A 16,095-nucleotide genomic window follows, 5' to 3' on the forward strand; every position below is an offset into this window, starting at 1 on the left:
GGGAGTAAATAAGAAGCCCAGCCAGGGAGGGAGGCTGGTGAGAAGGGCGAGGTCGGGAAGCCCAGGTGCAAAAGGCGAATCTTCCTCTTAATTGGATGAGTATAGGGTTCGATTCCCTACCTTCATTTCTTTTTTTCAAAATACCAGGATGGAAAATTGCTGTAACTTTATTGCCCAAGTCTGGTGGCACAGCGGAGGATTAAGTTTTCCAGGAGTGTGTTGATTGCCTTTCGCGTCAACTCTTGCTCCTGACCTTTTTGTTACCAGAGGGTTTCTCCTGAGTGTGTGTCGGGTATTGCCCGGCCTGCAGCGATAGATGAAATTCTGCATGCTGTTAGCCTGGAAGAAGGGACACCTGAGGAGCAGCTCTGAGAGGAGGTACTTTGAAGTCACCGTGGTCTACGTATAAGCAAAGTTTGCGAGACAGGAGTTACAGATATAGCTGTGTATATCAAATTAGAACGCTTGTCTGCTTGCAGGACAACCCTCCTGGCGGACAAGTGCACCATCAAGTTTGGGTCCAGAAGTTGATTGGTCCTTTCAAGTATAACAATTTGCTGATGTTCTGAGGGAATATTTCAGGTCATGGGAGTTGTTACAGAAATTATTAAAAAATAAAATCTGCCAACCAAGAAATTTCTCTCTACAAATGTGGGAAAGAACTAAATAACTTTATTATCAAATAAGCATTTAACCAGATTGCTACACGCATCACGCGCAGAAGGCAATGGCACCCCACTCCAGTACCCTTGCCTGTAAAATCCCATGGATGGAGGAGCCTGGTGGGCTGCAGTCCATGGGGTCGCTAAGGGTCGGACACGACTGAGCGACTTCACTTTCACTTTTCACTTTCACACATTGGAGAAGGAAATGGCAACCCACTCCAGTGTTCTTGCCTGGAGAGTCCCAGGGACAGGGGAGCCTGGTGGGCTGCCGTCTATGGGGTCGCACAGAGTCAGACACGACTGAGGCGACTTAGCAGCAGCAGCAGCACACGCATCATGAGCAATCTGCTAGTGGGATTGCGAAGACTGAATTCTCACCTCTTTAAGTATCTACGCAGGTGCAGCCTATTTCATATTATGTACATACCTTCATGATAAACAGTGATTTGTCCTTAAAAGGACTTAACTGAACCATTTGCTACACATAGTTCATTCTGAATTCACTGGTAGTTGAGATGGTGTTTGTGTTAGCTCATTACTTTTATATAGAGGAAAAGATAAGACTTCTCAGTGTCTTTATAACCATGTAGTCACAACATAGAACTAAGTACCAAGCTCAGACTCAGATAAGGAGATGGGAACTCCTTACTTGATTTTTACACACAAACAGGTGACATCAAAGCCACTGAGAAAGACTTTTTTAGGTTGTAAACCAGCAAGAGGCTTAGCTTTTTAAAAGATGTACATTCATATCAAAGGGACAAAGGATTTACAGTTAGAAGTTTGCTCAAGGAAATCTTCGCACAAGAGGGAGTAGGAAAAAGGTTCCTTTCCCTTCTGGCACAAGGGGAAAAGAATCAATTTTTAAGAAGATTTGTACTTATTCTTGCTGCCAAAGCTTAATTTGTTGTCTTTGTGTCAAAGATATTTCTGTATAAGTAGTCAGGCGACCTGAACTTACTGAGAAAGATGAAACTGACAGTCTTCTGTTCCGTCGCTCAGTGGTGTCCGACTCCTTGCGACCCCGTGGACTGTAGCCTACCAGGCTTCTCTGTCCATGGGATTCTCCAGGCAAGAATACAGGAGTGGGTTACCGTTTCCTTCTCTAGGGGATCTTCCCGACCCAGGGATCGAACCCCGGTCTCCCGCATTGGAGGCAGACGCTTTAACCTCTGAGCCACCAGGGAAGCCCATGCTCCTCAAATCACCATTACCATGGTCAGACGGCTTACAAAATAAGTTGTTCACAGAACCTTCCTGAAGCTATACTTTTTCTTTCTTTGAAGAAGATTTAAGAAATACCCATTTTGTCAGCATCATCCTTATATTTTGCATGATGATCTTTTTTTTTAATTGAAATAAACATTGTATTAGTGTTAGATAAATAGCAAAATGATTTGAAATTTGTATGAATTGCAAAATGATCTCCATAAGTTTAGTTGACATCCATCACCACAAACTTTCTTCTAATGAGAGCTTTTTAGATTTATTCTCTTAGCAACTTTCAAGTGTACAACACAGTATTATTAACTATAGTCACCAAGCTGTTTATTACTGTAAGTATTTATTGCCCTTATAACTGGAAGTTTGTCCCCTTTGACCAAAATCTTCCCATTTCCTTCAGTCCTCAGCCCTCAACCCCTGGCAACCACCATGACACTCTCTGTTTCTATGAGTTAAGAATATTTTTTTAATATTCCACATCAAAGTGAGATCATTCTATACTTGCCTTTCATTTGTTTGACTTATTTCTCTGGACATCATGCCCTCAGGGTCCATCCATGTTGTCACAGTGGCAGGATTTCCATCTTTCTTTTGGGTGAATCACATGCCATTGTATGTATGTGCGAGTGTGTGTGAGTGTGTTACCATGTTTTATGTATATATTCATCCATTGATTGACACATAGGTTGTTTCCCTGTCTTGACTATTATAAATAATGCTATAGTGATCATTGGGGTGCAGATATCTTTTCAAGGTAGAGGTTTTGCGGAATCATGAAGTGGAATTGCTAGATCATGGATAGTTCTATTTTTAATCTTTTGAGGCGCCTCCATATTTCCCATAGTGGTTGGAGGTCTGCTTTCCCACCAACAGTGCACAGGCATTCTCTTTTCTTTACATCCTCAGCAGCGTGTGTTTTGTCCTTTGAGGAAAGCCATTCTGACAGGTATGAGGTGATAGGTAACTGTGGTTTTGGTTTGCATTTCCCTGAAGATTAACAATGTTGAACCCCTTTAAATGTACTTCTTGGTCGTTTGAATGTCTTTCAAAAAAGATCAATTCAGAGCCTCTGCCCATTTTGTAATCAGGTTGCTTCCTTTTGTTTTTTCTTACTGAGTTGCATGAGGATTTTAAGTCTGTTTTAGGTATTAACCATATATCAGATACATGATTTGCAAATATTTTCTCCATAATTTCATAGGTTGCCTTTTCATTTTGTTAATGGCTTCCTTTGCTGGACAGAAGATTTTTTAACGTAATTCCACTTGTTTATTTTCCTTGTGTTGCTTCTGTTGTTGTTTAGTTGCTAAGTCATGTCTGACTCTTTTGTGACCCCATGGACTGTAGGCCACCAGGCTCCACTGTCCATGAGATTTCCCAGACAAGAATGGAGTAGGTTATTTCCTTCAGGGGATCTTCCCAACCCAGCGATCAAAACTGCTTTTCCTGCATCAACAGGCAGATTCTTTACCAATGAGCCACCAGGGAAGCCCTTTGTTGCTTCTATTTTTGGTCGAATTAAAAAAATCTTGTTAAGACCAATGTTAAGAAGCTTACCATCTATGTTTTTTTTAGGAGTTTTAAGTTTTCAGGTCTTATATTCAAGGCTTTGATACATTATTAGTTGATTTTGTGTATTGTGTAAGATAATGGTCTAGTTTGATTATTTTGCACGTAGCTGTCTAGTTTGCCAAGCACCATTTATTGAAGAGACTGTTCTTTCTCCAGGTATATTCTTGGCTGCTTTATCATAAATTAATTGATCACATACATGAGGGTTTATTTCTGGGCTCTCTGTTCTCTTCTATTGATCTTTGTGTCTCTCTCCCCCACCCCAGTACCATGTTGTTTTGAGTACTACAACTTTGTAGTCTATTTTGAATTCAGGAAGCATGATGTTTACAGTTTTCGTCTTAACATTACTTTGACTATTTGCAATCTTTTTTAGTTCCATAAAGATTTGGGATTTTTTATTTCTGGAAAATTGGTGTTGGAATTTTGATAGCTATTGCTTCCTTGGTGGCTCCAGATGGTAAAGTATCCTTCTGCAATGCCGGAGACCTGGATTAGATCCGGGGTCAGGAAGATCCCCAGGAGAAGGAAATGGCAACCCACTCCAGTATTCTTGCTTGGAGAATTCTATGGACAGAGGAGCCTGGTGGGCTGTAGTCCATGGGGTTGCAAAGAGTTGGACATGACTGAGCAACTAACACACTTTGGGTAGTATGGACATTTTAGCAATACTAAATCTTCCTTTATAATAGCGAAGACATAGAAGCAACCTAGATGTCCATCTGCAGACAAATGGATAAGAAAGCTGTGGTACATATACACAAGGGAGTGTTACTCAGCAATTAAAAAGAATACATTTGAATCAGTTCTAATGAGGTGGATGAAACTGGAGCCTGTTATACAGAGTGAAGTAAGCCAGAAAGAAAAACACCAATACAGTATACTAACGCATATATATGGAATTTAGAAAGATGGCAATGATAACCCTGTATACGAGACATCAAAAGAGACACAGATGTATAGAACAGTCTTTTGGACTCTGTGGGAGAGGGCGAGGGTGGGATGGTTTGGGAGAATGGCATTGAAACATGTAAATTATCATATGTGAAATGAATCAGCAGTCCAGGTTCAATGCATGATACAGGATGCTCACGGCTGGTGCACGGGGATGGCCCAGAGGGATGGGATGGGGAGGGAGGTGGGAGGTGGGTTCAAGATGGGGAACACATGTACACCCGGGGCAGATTCATGTCAATGTATGGCAAAACCAATACAATACTGTAAAGTAATTAGCCTCCAATTAAAGTAAATAAATTAAAAATAAATAAATCTTCCTACCCCTGAGCATAAGTATTTTTGCATTTATTTGTATCTTCTTCCATTTTTTCCATCAATGTCTTATAGTTTTCAGTGCACAAGTGTGTCACCTCCTTGATTAAATTTATTCCTGAATATTTTATTCTTTTTGATGCAATTACAAATGGGATTGTTTTAAGTTCTCTTTTTTATAGTTTGCTTTTGTGCAACTGATTTATTTTTCAATTTTTATTTATTTGTTAGTTTATTTTTGGCTGTGCTTGGTCTTCCTTGCTCTGTGCAGGCTTTCTCTGGTAGTGGTGAGCAGGGGCTGCTCTCTAGCTGCAGTGCACAGGCTTCTCATTGCGGTTGCTTCTCTTGTTGCAGAGCACAGGCTCTAGGAGTGTGTGGGCTTCCGTAGTTGCAGTGCACAGGCTTAGTTGCTCTGTGGCATGTGGAATCCTCCAGGACCAAGGATCAGACCTATGTCCCCTGCATTGGCAGGCAGACTCTCAACCTCTGGACCACCAGGAAAGTCCGCAACTGATTTTTTTTTTTTAATATTGAATTTGTATCTTGCAACTGTACTGAATCCATTCATTGGTTCTAACAGTTTTTTTAGTGGAGTCTTCAGCGTTTTCTCTGTATGTCATCTGTAAACAGAGTTTTACTTCTTGCTTTCTGATTTGGACACCTTTTATTTATTTTTCTTGTTGAGTTGTCCTGGCTAGGACTTCCAGTACTGTGCTGAATAGAAGTGATGAGAGTGGGCATATTTTCTTGTTTCTCAGAAAGCTTTCAGTTTTTCACTGCTGAGTATGATGTTCGCTGTGGGCTTTTCATATATGACCTTTATTATATTAGATACATTCCTTCTATGGGGCTTCCTTGGTGGCTCAGTGGCAAAGAATCTGCCTGCCAATGCAGAAGAAGTAGGTTTGATCCTTTAGTAGGGAAGATCCCCTGGAGAAGGAAATGACAACCCACTCCAGTATTCTTGCCTGCAAAATCCCATGGACAGAGGAGCTTTGCCGGCTCCAGTCCATGGGGTTGCAAAAGAGTCAGATATGACTTAGTGACTAAACACCAACAACAACATTATCTGTGTACCCACTGTCAAGAGTTTGTATCATGAGTGAATGTTAAATATTGTCAAATGCTTTTTCTCCATCTGCTGAGATAATTATGTGATTTTTATTCTTCATTTTATTATTGTGATGTAACACAGTATTGATTTGCAGATATTGAACCACTCTTGCATATCAGGAATAAATCCCACTTGATCATTGTGTAGATCCTTTCATGTGTTTGCTGACATTTTGTTGAGAATTTCTGCATCTATATTCTGGGTATATCGACCTGTAATTTTCTTTCCTTGTGGTGTCTTTGTCTGATTTTGGTATCAGGGTAATACTGGCCTTGTAAGATAAGTTTCAAAGTGTTCTCTTCTACTTTTTTGGAAGAGTTTGAGAAGGACTTATATTCTTTAGATTTTTGGTAGAACTCACCAGTGAATCCATCTGGTCCTGAACTTCTGTTTTTAAGGCAAGTTTGTGATTACTGATTCAGTTTCCTCACTGGTAATTGGTCTGTTCAGATTTTCCATTTCTTCATGATTCAGTTTTGGTGAGTTTTATGTTTCCAGAAATGTATCTATTTCTTCTAGGTTGTCCGGTTTGCTGGTGTGTAATAGTTCTTAGTAATCTCTTACGATCCTTTGCATTCTGTGGTATCAGTTGTAGTGTCTCCTCTTTCTGATTTTGTTTGAGTCCTCGCTTTTTCTTGGTAAGCCGAGCTAAAGGTTTGTTTGTTTATCTTAAAAAAAAAAATGCAGCTCTTTATTTCATTGATCTTTTCTGTTGTCTTCCTTGTCTCTGTTTCATTCATTTCTGCTCAGAAATTTGTTATTTTCTTCCTTCGTCTAACTTGGGGCTTTGTTGTTTGTTTTTCTGGTTCCTCGAGGAGTAGTAGAGTTAGGTTGTTTGACATCTTTCTTGTTTCTTATGTAGGCATTTATTGCTATGAAATTCCATCTGAGAACTGGCTTTGGTACATCCCATATGTTTTGGTATGTTGTATTTCCATTTTATTGCTTTATTTATTTTAATTTATTTTTAATTGGAGGATAATCAGTTTACAGTGTTGTGTAGTTTTATGCCAGACAGCTGTGAATCAGCCATGTTGTAGATGTTGTTCAATCGCTCAGTAGTGTCTTGAGTCTTTGGACCTCATGGACGGTAGCATGCCAGGCTTCCCTGTCCTTCACCATCTCCCAGAGGTTGCTCAAACTGATGTCCATTGAGTCGATCATACCATCCAACCACCTTATCCTCTGTCGCCCCCTTCTTGTCCAGCCCTCAAATCTTTCCCCGGGTCTTTTCCAATGAGTCGGCTCCTCATATCAGGTGGCCAAAGTATTCGAGCTTCAGCTTCAGTCCTTCCAATGAATACTCGGGTCTAATTTCCTTTAGGATTGACTGGTTTGATCTCCTTGCTGTCCAAGGGACTTTCAAGTCTTCTCCAGCACCACAATTCCAAAGCATCAGTTCTTCAGCCGTCACCTTTCTTTGGGCTTCCCTGGTGGCTCAGCTCGTAAAGAATTTGCCTGCAGTGGGGGAGACCTGGGTTTGATCCTTGGGTTGGGAGGATCCCCTGGAGAAGAGAAAGGCTACCCACTCCAGTATTCTAGCCTGGAGAATTCCATGGACTGTGTTGTCCACGGGGTGGCAAAGAGTCAGACACAACTGAGTGACTTTGACTTTCAGCTTTCTTTATGGTCCAAATCTCATTCATACGTGACTACTGAAGAAACAATAGCTTTGACTGTATGAACCTCTGTTGGCAAAGTAATGTCTCTGCTTTTTAATACACTGTCCAGATTTATCATAGCTTTTTTTTCAAGGACCAAGCATCTTTTAATTTCATGGCTGTAGTCACCATCTTCAGATATTTTGGAGAGCCCAAGAAAATAAAATCTGTCACTATTTCCACTTTTTCCCTCTCTATTTGCCATGAAGAGATGGGATTGGATGCCATGTTCTTAGATTTTTGAAAGTTGAGTTTTAAGCCAGCCTTTTCACTCCACTCTTTCACCTTCATCAAGAGGCTCTTTAGTTCCTCTTTGCTTTCTGCCATTAGAGTGATATCATCTGCATATCTGATGTTGTTGATATTTCTCCTGGCAACTTTGATTGCAGCTTGTGATTCATCCAGTCCAGCATTTCTCATGATGTACTCTGCATAGAAGTTAAATAAGCAGGGTGACAATATACAGTACTCCTTTCCCAATTTTGAACCAGTCCGTTGTTCCATGTCTGATTCTGTTGCTTCTTGACCTCCATACAAGTTTCTCAGGAGGCCAGTAAGGTGGTCTGGTATTCCCGTCTCTTTAAGAATTTCCCACAATTTGTGGTGATCCACACAGTCAAAGGCTTTAGTGTAGTCAGTGAAGCAAAAGTAGATGTTTTTCTGGCATTCTCTTGTTTTTTGTATGATCCATTGGAGTTGACAGTTTGATCTCTGGTTCTTCTGCCTTTTCTAAATCCAGCTTGTACATCTGGGAGTTCACGTACTGTTGAAGCCTAGCTTGGAGAATTTTGAGTATTACCTTGGTAGCATGTGAAATAAGCACAGTTGTGTGGTAGTTTGAAGGTTCTTTGGCATTGCCCTTCTTTGGGCTTGGAATGAAAACTGACCTTTTCCAGTCCTGTAGCCACTGCTGAGTTTTTTAAGTTTGCTGACATACTGAATGCAGCACTTTTACAGCATCATCTTTTAGGATTTGAAATAGCTCAGCTGGAATTCCATCACCTCCACTAGCTTTGTTCATAGTAATGCTTCGTAAAACCCACTTGACTTCACACTTCAGGATGTCTGGCTGTAGGTTTGTGACCACGTCATTGTGGTTATCTGGGTCATTAAGACCTTTTTTTGTACAGTTCTTTGTATTCTTGCCACTTCTTCTTAGTCTCCTCTTCTTCTGTTAGGTCCTTGCTGTTTCTGTCCTTTATTGTGCCCATCTTTGCGTGAGATGTTCCCCTGGTGTCTCCAGTTTCCTTGAGGAGATCTCTAGTCTTTCTCAGTCTATTGTTTTCCTCTCTTTCTTTGCATATTCTCTTAAGTTGGATGTATCTTTTCCTTTCTCCTTTGCCTTTCTCTTGTTTTCTCAGCTATTTGTAAGGTTTTCTCAGACAACCACTTTGCCTTCTTGCATTTCTTTTTCTTGGGAATGGTTTGGTCACCACCTCCTGTACAGTGTTACTAACCTCCGTCCATAGTTCTTCAGGCATTCTCTTCTACCAGATCTAATCCTTTGCATCTATTCATCACCTCCACTGTATAATCATGAGGAATATGATATAGGTCATACATGAATGATCTAATGGTTTTCCCTAATTTCTTCAATTTAAGCTTGAATTTTATAATAAGAAGCTGATTATCTGAGTTTCTCCATATTCGGCTGCAAAGAATATAATCAGTCTGATTTTGGTACTGACCATCTGGTTATGTCCATGTGTAGATTCATCTCTTGTGTTGTTGGAAGAGGGTGTTTGCTATGACCAGTGTGTTCTCTTGGCAAAGCTCTGTTAGCCTTTGCCCTGCTTCGTTTTGTTCTCCCAAGGTCAAACTTGCCTGTTACCCCAGGTATCTTTTTACTTCCTACTTTTGCATTCCAGTTCCCTATGATGAAAGGATATTGTTTTTTGGTGTTAGTTCTACAACATCTTATAGGTCTTCATAGAACCTTTTGACATCAATTTCTTCAGCATTAGTGATTGGGGCATAGACTTGGGTACTGTGCTGTTGAATGGTTTGCCTTTGAAACAAACAGGGATCATTCTTTTTTGAGATTGCATCGAAGTACTGCATTTTGAACTCTTTTGTTGACTCTGAGGGCTACTCCGTTTCTTCTAAGGGATTCTTGCCCACAGTAGTAGAGATGATGGTTATCTGTATTAAATTTGCCCATCCCTGTGCATTTTAGTTCATTGAGTCCTAACATGATGTTTACTCTTGCCACCTTCTGCTTGACAACATCCAATTTACCTTGATTTATAGACCTAACATTCCAGGTTCCTATGCAATATTGTTCTTTAAAGCTGAAACTTTACTTTCACCACCAGACACATCCACAGCTGAGCATTGTTTCTGCTTTGGCCCAGCCTCTTCATTCTTTCTGGAGCTATTTCTGCTTTCTTTCCCAGGAGCATATTGGACACCTACAGATGTGGGGGGCTCATCTTCCACTGTTGTATCTTTTGATATTTCATACTGTTCATGGGGTTCTTGAGGCAAGCATACTGAAGTGGTTTGCCATTCCCTTCTCCAGTGAACCACAGTTTGTGAGAACTCTCCACTATGACCCGTCTGTCTTGGGTGGCCCTGCATGGCATGGCTCATAGCTTCGTTGAGTTACACAAGCCTATGATCAGTGTAATCATTTTGGTTAGCTTTCTGTGATTGTGGTTTTCATTCTGAAGACTGCGTTCGATTATATTTCTTGCTTCTCCTGTCTGCCCTCTGATGGCTAAGGATAAGAGGCTTGTGCAAGTTTCCTGAGGGAGGGACCTGCAGTGGGGAGAACTGGCTCTTGCTGTCTTGGGTAGGGCTATGCTCAGTAAATCTTTATTTCAATTTTCTGCTGATGGATGTGGCTGTGCTTCCTCCCAGTTAGTTGTTTGTCCTGAGGCGACCCCGTCCTGGAGTCTACAGTCTCCACAGTAGGGCTAACTAGCAACCTTCCAAAAGGACTTATGCCAACACGCACCTGCTTGGACTGCTGCCGCCAGTGACCCTATCCCCGAGGGAGGCTACTTTCAACCCGGGCCACTTCTGAGCCATTCCTCTGCAGGAGACCCTCAGACACTCACAGGCAGGTCTGACACCGTCCTTTGTGAGGTCACCGCTTCTCCCTGGCGTGCATAAGATTTTGTTTGTGCCCTCAAGAGTCTCTCCCCCAGTCCTGTGGAAGTTCCATAATCAAATCCTGCTATCCTTCAAAGTCAGTTTCCCTGGGGATTCCCTTTGCTGGATCCCAGTTAGCAAGCCTGATGTGAGACCTAGAACCTTCGCAGCAGTGTGAGAACTTCTTTGGTATTATTCTCCAGTTTGGGGGTTGCCTACCTGCAGGTATGGGATTTGATTTTGACGTGATTACATCCCTCCTACCATCTTGTTGCAGCTTCACCTTTGTCCTTGGAGATGGGATATCTTTTTTTTTTTTTTTGGTGAGTTCCAGTATCCTGTCAGTGGTCGTTCAACACTAGTTGCTCTTTTGGTATTCTCACAGGAGAAGATGTGCACACATCCCTTTACTGTGCCATCTTTTATCTGGTGACAATGACCATATCATTGTGATCATAAAAAAAAATTCTTAGTACTGTTTCAGTCTTCTTAAATTTATTAAGACTTGTTTTGTAGCCTAACATGTAAACTGTCCTGAAGAATGTTCCACGTGTGATTGAGAAGAGTTTGTATTCTTCTGCTTTTGAATGGAATGTTCTATAAATATTAAGTTCATTTGGTATAATGTGTCCATTGTTTCCTCATTGATTTTCTGTCTTGATGACCTGTCCATTGACGAAAGTAGGGTTTTGATTCCACCTACAATACAATAGGTGTATTGCCACCTGGCAAGAGGTATTGTATTGCCACCTATTTCTCACTTCGGGTTTGTTAATTTATGTGCTCCTATGTTGGGTATATAAACATTTACATATGTTATATGCTCTCGTTGGTTCAAATCCTTTATATGATGATTTTCTTTATGTCTTATTATATTATTTGTCTTAAAATCTGTTTTGTCTGATAAGTATGTCTGCCCCTGCTATTTTATTATTTCTATTTGCGTGGAATATCTTTTTTCATACCTTCACTTCAGTCTTGTGTTTGAATCTTTAAAACTGAAGTGAATCTCTTGTACACAACATATAGTTTCTGTAATATTGTGATTTATAATAAGAAATGTGTATTTGGTCTTTGGGCTTCCCGGGTGGCTCTGTGGTAAAGAATCTGCCTGCCAAGCAGAAGATGTAGGTTCAGTCTCTCGACCAGTAAGATTCCCTGGAGAAGGAAGTGGCAACCCACTCCAGTATTCTTGCTTGGGAAATCCCATGTAGAGAGCTGGTGGACCACAGTCCATGGGATTGCAAAGGAGTCAGACACAACTTAGCGACTAAACGACAACAACAAATATTTGGTCTTTATGTCCATCTCTGGCACAGAGTTCCTAAAACCCTTGGAATTTCCTAAGTGATGTGAGTGGAGAAGGTGATTTTTTAATGTTGATGTGGTGACGTTTGGAAAGCATTGAAGGTTGGGGGCTGATTGCTAGTGGAGCCAACTTTGTGATTAGAGGGTTGAAACATTCAGTCCCACTTTCCCCTGACCTCTGGGCTTGTGAGAGGGACTGGAGGTTGAATCTGTCACCAGTATCCAAAATTTAAACAATTGTGCTAATGTAAACAAGTTTCTATAAAAACCCCAAAGGAGGTAATTCCTTTGTTCCATTCTTCTTCTGTTGCTATTTTCCTTTATGATTTGATAATTTCCTGTAGTGGTTATGGGGCTTCCCTGATAGCTCAGTTGGTAAAGAATCCACCTGCAATGCAGGAAACCCCGATTTGATTCATGGGTCAGGAAGATCCTCTGGAGAAGGGAAAAGCTACCCACTCCAGTATTCTTGGGCTTCCCTTGTGACTCAGCTGGTAAAGAATCCATCGGCAATGTGGGAAACCTGGATTCAGTTTCTGAGTCGGGAAGATCCCCTGGAGAAGGGAAAGGCTCCTACTCCAGTATTCTGGCCTGGAGGATTCCATGGACTGTATAGTCTGTGAGGTTGCGAAGAGTCAAACACAACTGAGCGACTTTCACGTGGAGTGGTTATAACAGTCTATTAAGTTGATAACAACTTTCGGTGAATGCATGCATTCTAAAGCTCTGCGTTGTTACTCTCCCCACCTGCAACACACACGCTTTTGTGTTTTTGATGCCACAGTTTTCATCTTTTTATTTTGTGTATCCCTTAACAAAGGCTCCCCTGGTGGCTCAGAAGGTAAAGAATTTACCTGCAATACAGAGACCCGGGTTTGAAATTCCTATGTTGGGAAGATCCCCTGGAGAAGGGAATGGCTATCCACTCTAGTATTCTTGCCTGGAGAATCCCGTGGACAGAGGAGCCTGGCAGGCTACCACAAAGAGTTGGACAGGACTTAGTGACTAAGCATACACGAAAGGCCAGTGTAGTGGTGCTGAATTGCTTCAGTTTTTGCTTGTCTGGAAAATCCTTTATCTCCTCTTCATTTATGAAAGACAGCTTTACTGGATACAGTATTCTTAGTTGACAGTTCTTTAAGCGTTTTAAATACATGATGCTCCTCCCTTCTGGCCTCTGAGGTTTCTGCTGAAAAGTCTGCTGATATTCTAATAGGGGTTTTCCTTGGATGTAACAAGTTGTTTTTCTCCTACTGCTTTAAAAATTTTCCCCTCCTCTCTTTAATTTTTGTGTTTTAATTATAATGTGTCTTGTGGTTCTCTCGTGTTCCTCCTATTTGTAACTCTCTGCTTTATAGATCTGGTTTTCCTTCCCCAGGTTAGGGAAGCTTTCATCCATTATTTCTTCAAATAATTATTCTACCTCTTTCTCCTCTTTGGGATCCCTGTAAGGTAAATGTTGATCCACTTGATGTTATCTTAATTTTTTCCTTTTTTCATTTTTCTGTTCAGAATGGATGAGTTTCACTGCATTTAGAGTTCCATGATCCTTTTTTTTTTTAACTTCATCTAGTGTGCTGTTAAACCCCTATAGCTTCTTTTTCAGCTCATTTATTGTATTCTTCAGCTCTATGGCTTCTTTAAAACTTTATTTTAAATTGGAGGATAATTGTTTTTCAATGTTGTGTTGGTTTCTGCCATACAACATTGTGAATCTGCCATAAGTAAACTCTTTTGTTCTTTTTTATATTTCCTTTCCCTCTGTTGACATTCTTGTTGTGTTCATTCATTCTCCCAAGTTTGGTATGATCTTTATGACCATTACTTTGAACCCTCTATCAGTAAATTACTTATCTGCATTTTGTTAAGATTTTTTCTGATGTTTTATTTTGTTCTTTCCTTTGGAACATATTCCTCTGTTTCTTCATTTGGCTTGATTCTCTGTTGGTTTCTATGTATTAGATTGAAACAACCACCTTTCCCATTTTGAAGGTCTTGTGTAGGAGATGAACCTTATTGTTCAACCTTGCCCCAGCTCTTAGCTGTTTCTCAAAACTTGTGATTGTCCAAACAGCCTGTTTTATTTTTATTAGCTCCTAGTATTTGATGATGTGCCAAGAGCTGTCAGTTCCCCAAGAGGAGATTCTCAGTAAACCCCTAAGTGAAGATTGATTGGAAGCCAGACTCTAAGGTAGCAACTTTTAAAGTATGCAGATGTACTTCTTTTGGGGGAAATCTGGGAGATGGGTGTTTCTGTCTGTACCTTCTTTACTAAGCTGTGGAATGGCAGCCAGCTAAGTACCGTTTCCTTGTTTGCTACTGTCTTACTGAATCTGTGACCATAAGCCCTACTGACCACCAGAGCCAGGTGATCTAGGGGTGTCCTTTGGGTGGCAGCCCCAAACCAGAGACATACACAGACTCCTTTCTGGGAAATACCAGTGACATACAGCAAGGCAGGGAGAGAATGCAAAGATGGCACCTGTCTGATCTCCCCGTCTCTAGAGAGCCTTGCTCTTGGTTTCTTTCGCTGAAAATGTTGGTTTCGGTCTTTTGCCTCTGTTATGTCCTTGGGGGTTAGCCATGATGATTCTGTAGAAACCCTTTAGGTTGCTCTCTCTGAGTTGGGACACAAGATGGAGACCCTAAACCCCTTGCTCCTCAGGGAGAAGCTGGGAGCTGTCAGTTCCTTCCCAGTTGCGTGCCCCTGAACCAGGGGTGGGGTTGATGGTGACAGTGTCTCAGCCTGTCCTGCCTGCTTCCCAGGGAGTTGTTTTCTCATCTGCCCAGTGTATCAGAATCACTCAGTTTCAAGATTTTGTTCACAGGAAATTGTTTCATATCTAGCTGTAGATTTGGTATGTCCATATAGGAGGTGAGTTCAAGATCTTCCTATGTAACTATCTTGAACAAGAACCACGTGGTCTTTTGTTTGTCTTAAACTTTAAGAAAAATTTAATTCCTGTTCTGTTAACACTGTTTGAGAGCTTGAAAGAGATGGAAATAGTCCCAATTCATTCAACAACCTGATCCCCAACCTGACAAGAATAGCGTGAAAAGACTGTAAATCTGTCTCAGTTGTGACTAAAGATATACAAATACTAAATAAAATACTAACAAACCCATTACATGATTAAGGTAATAATATTCTGAGACCAAATTGATGTAAAGGGATGATCCAAATTGGGAAATAGATTGATGTAATTTTTTTCATAAATAGATTAAAAGCAAAAGCACATAATGACCTCATAATTAGAAAGTCATTTGATACAACCTTGTAAATAGCTATACTTCAATTTTTTTTTAAGTTGCATAGAAAGATATTTGAAGGGGAATACCCTGGTGGTCCAGTGGTTAGAGCTCTGTACTCTCACTGCCTAGGGCCTGGATTTGATCCCTGGTCAGGGAACTGAGATCCCACAAGCTGTGTGGCATAGCCAAGAAGAAATAGAGACATTTGAATATCATTATTTCTAATAAAAACAGCAAGTTAGAAATAAATAGAAGGAAATATTCTTAAGTTGTTGGGGAACATCCATCAAAAACCAAAAGCAAACATTCTATTTCATGGTGAAACACTGCTAGCATCCTTATTAAATTCAAGAGCAAGAGAAGTATGGGACTTTACTGGTGGTCCAGTGGTTAAGCCTCCACACTTCCACCACATGGGGCACAGGTTTGATCCCTGGTCAGGGAACTTTGAGATCCCACATGCTACATGGCATGGCCAAAAATAAACAAAAAGAACAGGAGAAGGGTACCTGATATCACACCTGTTATTCAGCATTGTCCTGGAGTCTTTGGTAACTTGATAAGAAAGGAAAAATTGGATGAATATTAGAAAGGAAGTGAAAGTATAATTAGTAAATGACACAATGATTTACTTGGAAAAACCAAAGAGAATAAACTGAATAATTTTAGAAACAAGAGGAGTTGAATAAAGTAATTTGAATGCAAGATAAATATACCCTATAGCTTTTTGTATATAAGCAGTAACTAATTTGAAATATAATTGAAAAGATTTTATGATAGCTATAAAATCTTTAAAAGCTAGGAACACATCTAGTAAGAAGCCACACGAAGATCATTTTTATGAAGGACATAGACTCCATAAAGAGAAAAACATTATGTTCCTGATTGGAATGATTCTGTATGGTGACAGTTATCTTGAAATTTATCTTACTAT

General features: G+C 40.5%; 1 protein-coding gene across 1 annotated transcript in view; it reads left to right on the top strand.

Annotated features, from left to right (window-relative positions):
* The window catches only part of ARMC10 (armadillo repeat containing 10), a 48,922-nt gene that overhangs the window by 699 nt on the left and 32,128 nt on the right, over nucleotides 1-16,095 (top strand). The gene's annotated exons all lie outside the window — the stretch shown is intronic.

This window comes from Moschus berezovskii, chromosome 3, assembly GCF_049115385.1.
Source record: "Moschus berezovskii isolate FMDL1 chromosome 3, NW_MosBer_1.0, whole genome shotgun sequence".
NCBI lineage: Eukaryota > Metazoa > Chordata > Mammalia > Artiodactyla > Moschidae > Moschus > Moschus berezovskii.